Genomic DNA, 5,000 nt, shown 5'->3' with positions numbered 1-5,000 from the left:
TCTACACTTTTCTTTCTCCTTCCCCCCTGCCTCCTTCTTCCGTCATATATTTCACGACAATTCGTACGTATATCGATACGCATGAACAGAAATGTTACATCGCGTATCGAAACAGCCAAGTCACGAAAGAATCTTTCGGATTACAAAAGGAAAAGAAAATTAATGAATTAAAAATTAAAATAAATAAATAAATAAATAAATACGATTAAAAGCATATCGTATGTACGTATGTATCTTCTGAAAAATCGTCGATGAATTGAAATATCATTCTTTTAAATGGCCCATTCAAACGGAAACGCTGAAAGGGATTGAAAGTTTTCCCAGTTGAAAGGGATAAAAAGTTCCTTTGCGCGAGTCGACGAAAAATCGAGGAAAAAAAAAAGAAGGAAAGAAAGAAAGAAAAAAAAAAAAAGAAAAAAGAAAAAAGGAGGAAAAAAAAATTAAGCCTACATAATCTCAAAAGAGGAGCAAGCAATTGATTTCAATAATATCGACCGAGAGTGAATACTCTTTTGGCTCGTTTTTCGTGACGACAAGAAAAAAGGAAAAAGAAAAAAAGAAAAAAAGAAAAGAGAAGAGAAGAGAAGAAGAAGAAAAAAAAGAAAAGAAAAGGAAAGAAAAAGAAGATTATATCATCTTACATACAATACTATACGAAAAAGTTTTAATCGTTCGATCTTAATTATCATTAATCCTTTGATCTTTAGATTGAAAAGTTTTTAGAAGAAACGTAATTCGATTCGACATTATTATTTCACAATTTCATATGCAACAAGCGTGTCATTGCCCATAGAGTTATTATCTCGTCGATCATCTGTTTCCTTTGTCTTAGGAATTAATTCTTGTCAAAAGAAAAAGAAAAAGAAAAAAAAAAAAAGAAAAACAGTAAAAAGAAAAGAAAAACAAGAAAAGAACTGAAAGAAAACAAAAGTGAAATGAAACGAATAGAAAAAGAGAAAAAACAAGAAGAGAGTAGGAGGGGAAAGAAAGGGGAAAGAAAACCAAAAAAAAACAACAAACACGACACGTTAACCGGCCATTTTAGAGGAAACGAAATCTACGTGGCGTAACATTCGATTTGATGTTAAACGACGTAGAAATGATTGTATTTTGTGAAATTCTTTTGTCGGTTAAGATAAAAAGGATTTTCAGTGATAACGAGATATTTTCACTCTCTTTGTGGGCGTACATGTGTTGGTTGGTCGTTCTAGAGAAAAAAAAAAAAAAAAAAAAAAAAGAAAGAAAGAAAAAAAAGAAAGGAATTATAGAGATAAAGAAAAAGGAATAATGTGGGAAGAAGAAAGTTACATTCTTTTTTTGCATTTACATTGTCTCTCTCTTTCTCTCTCCCTCTCTCTATATCTATTTATCTATCTATCTATCTATCTATCTATCTATCTATCTATCTATCTATCTATCTATCTATCTATGTATCTATCTATCTCTCTCTCTCTCTTTTTTCATATTAGTTTGTTCGTATAATTAGCCACAAACGTGTGGTCGTTTTGCGGAAAGGGGTACGATGCAAAATTTCCGCTCGGTTGTACGTCAAAGAGCTGAAGATTGTGTTGGTTTGTGTTGGATAGAGAAAAAGAGAGAGAGAGAAGGCGACACACACATACATTTATATATATATATATATATATATATATATATATATATATATATATATATATTATAGAAAGAGAGAGAGAGAGAGAGAGAGAGACAGGTGAAGTAAACGGGGATGAAAGAGGGTGTGAAGGAGTGAGGAGGGAGGGTTTGATAGAAAATATCGGCGCCACGGTATTCTGGCAACTCTTCAAACGATGCATCGTCGAAAATCAATTTCGTGTGGCGAGTCCCCTGTGGACTCATCGACCCCACAACGGAACGGATATGCCACTTCGTTCACGTCGAACGGGCCAATAATAAAAAAAAAAAAAAAAAAAGGGGGGGGGGGAGAAAAAAACGAAAGAGAAAGAGAGAGAGGGAGGGGGTGGAGAGAGAGACGAAGTGAAAAAAAATACATATATATTCTTTTTTCTTCTTTCTATATTTTCATTCTCTTTTATTTTTATTTTTATTTTTATTTCTTTCTTTGTCCTTTTTTTTTCTTTTTTAATCGTTCGATTCCAGTAACAAAAATGTATCATCGAGATATACGAAACACGATAACACAATTGAATATAATACGTGACTATTATTTAATATATGCGTTTAGATGGGCTTATTAATTCTTCGAGGGTTAAATTAGGTGAATGAAGAATTATCCGATCTTTTGCTTAATTTTCTATGCATAAATATATTATAATCTTTAAACTAGTACTTGAAGTTACTCGTAAGTAATTGAATTTTTTTCTTTGTTGAATAATTATTTTTTATTTTTCCATATTTTTTTTTTTTTTTTTTTTTTTTTTTTAATAATAAAAAGAAGAAGAAAAAGAAATTCTGGACAACTAGGTTTTTTCTTTTTCTCTTTTTTTTTTTTTTATTATTAATCTTTCAAATTCGTCCGCCCGAAAAAGGGGTTAATGAAAGGAAATAGTATTAAATCATTCGCGAAATACTTATCTTCTATGAGAGATTCAACAGTAAAAAAGACATACGTTTAATGATTATTCGAGTACATAGACGAACTAATTGCCATATACACACATATATATATATATATATATATATATATATATGTGGATGTATGTATGTGTATACTTCAAGGACGATCTATCGAATAATAACATAGCAAGACTGCAAAGAAACGTTCTCTTAAAACGATTTATCCGTTTCAATCGAATCGGTTCCTTCGATGTTATATTTTCTCTCTCTCTCACTCTCTCTCTCTCTCTCTCTCTCTCTCTCACTCTCTCTCTCTCTCACTCTTCCTTTCTTTCTTTCTCTGTATATAACTTAGCCAGGAAATTCACTGTAATAAAGAGAAAATTACGGCAAACGGGTACAGTGGTCGTAAGCGAACGGACACAGACGGTCTTTATCCACTCTCAATGACATTACGCAAATAGCACGTACTTACTTCTCGTGAGAGAGAAAAAGAGAGAGAGAGACAGAGAGAGAGAGAGAGAGAGAGAGAGAGAGAGAAACAGGTAAAGAAAGGAAGGAAGAAAAAACTGGAAGAAAAAAGAAACAAACGAGAAAAGAAAACAAAAAAAAATTACCAACTAACGTCACTTTCCTGTTTACATTAAATAGAAACGTACGCAAGCAAGTAATTACGTCGTCAAGTTAAACGATCAATTTTGTTTTCGAACAAAACTGAGAGAAATGTGTATGTATGTGTGAGAGCGTGCATGCACGTGTGCGTTTGAGAGAGTTCCTATTTTTTTTTTTTTTTTTTTTTTTTTTTTTAAATCTTCCAAATTATACAAATATCAGAAAATTATCGGTTTCGGAAATAGGTTAGTAGAAAAAAAAAGAAAAAAAAAAAAAAAAAAAAAAAAAATAATTATTACCTAGGTACTTCACGTGTTTCGCGTTAGAAACGTCAATGCGCCGTCGTAGGGATTGAACGATTAAAACTTCGTAATTCGAAAATTCTTAAAAATGTGTACCTTCTTCTTTTTTTTCCTTTTCTTTCTCTTCTCTTCTCTTTTTTTTTTTTTTTTGTATCTTCGAGATTACCAACGACGAATCGTTTAATAATTTCCAATTCTTTTCTTTCTTTCTTTCTTTCTTTCTTTCTTTATTTTGCTTTTATTTATATTCATTTTTCCCCCCTTTTTTTTTTCTTCTCTTCTCTTTTATCCGAGAAATTTTATTTTTACAGAAATACTATGCCAACATATATGATTTTTTTTTTTTTTTTTTTTTTTTTTCAAGAGAAGCCATTTTTGCAATAGATCGATATCGTTTGCATCATTATGCCCTCGAACGACTTCTCTCGAAAGAGCATATCGAATATCGAACTATTAACAGGCACGACGAGTATAATATCACGTTCTCCGCACGTGTGCATTCGCCATAATGCCATCGACTATCGAGAAAGAAAGAGAGAGAGAGAGAGAGAGAGAGAGAGAGAGAGAGAGAGAGAGAGAGAGAGAGAGATATCGAAGGTACTGCACTTTATCGATTTATTGCTTAGACTCGAAAGTATAACTTTCGATCGTTTCAGTGTTATAATAAAGCGATCTATAATAACTCCTCTTCGTAAAGAATTAACAACAAAACTTTCCAACTTTCTTACTTTGTTGGTTGGGGAAAAAAAAGAAAAAAAGAAAAGAAAAAAAAAAAGAAAAAGAAAAAGAAAAAATACAAAAGATAAAAGAAGGACTTTCCCCCTCCCCCCCCCCCGCCCTTCCTTCCTTTTTTTTTTTTTTTTTTTTTTTTTTTTTTATCGTCACGCCAACGTAATCCAATTATCTTACGTTTATTAACGGTATTACCTTGTTAACGAACGGATCTCCAACGGTATATACGGAAATGATGATATTTTAATTAGAGTTTATAATCTATGAAATGAGATTTTAAAGTAAGTCTATATTTCTCATCACGGATGTAGAGTATATATATATATATATATATATATATATAACATATATAACATAGGATGTTCTCGATTTCGTTTCGTAATACATTCCTTTTTCCTTCTTTTTCGAACACCTTCACCCTGCCCCCTCCCCCCACCCACCCTCCCCTTCTTATTTCTTTTTTTATATTACTCTATAACAATCGTTAGCGTTACTAATGACAATAATTTCTCGAATCTCGTTCGTCTTTTCGTTTAAGTTCCTCGAGAATTACTGATCCACACGTTAGCAATAGTAATATAAAGTAAGTGAAAAATTATGCATAAATGTATATATATATATATATATATATATATATATATATATCTATATATATAAATACATAAATATATAAATACATACATATATAAAAGTAAAAGAAGAATAAAAAAAGAAAAAGAAAAAAAAAATATAAACTGTACAATCGACCGACCTAGTTCCGTTTGTGAACTTTCAAATCCCAATCGAGCTTTTTGCTTATAATTTTTCAAGAGTTTCATT

The sequence above is a fragment of the Vespa velutina genome, chromosome 10, assembly GCF_912470025.1.
Source record: "Vespa velutina chromosome 10, iVesVel2.1, whole genome shotgun sequence".
In the NCBI taxonomy this organism is placed as follows: Eukaryota; Metazoa; Arthropoda; class Insecta; order Hymenoptera; family Vespidae; genus Vespa; species Vespa velutina.
Note: the sequence above shows the minus strand (reverse complement) of the source record.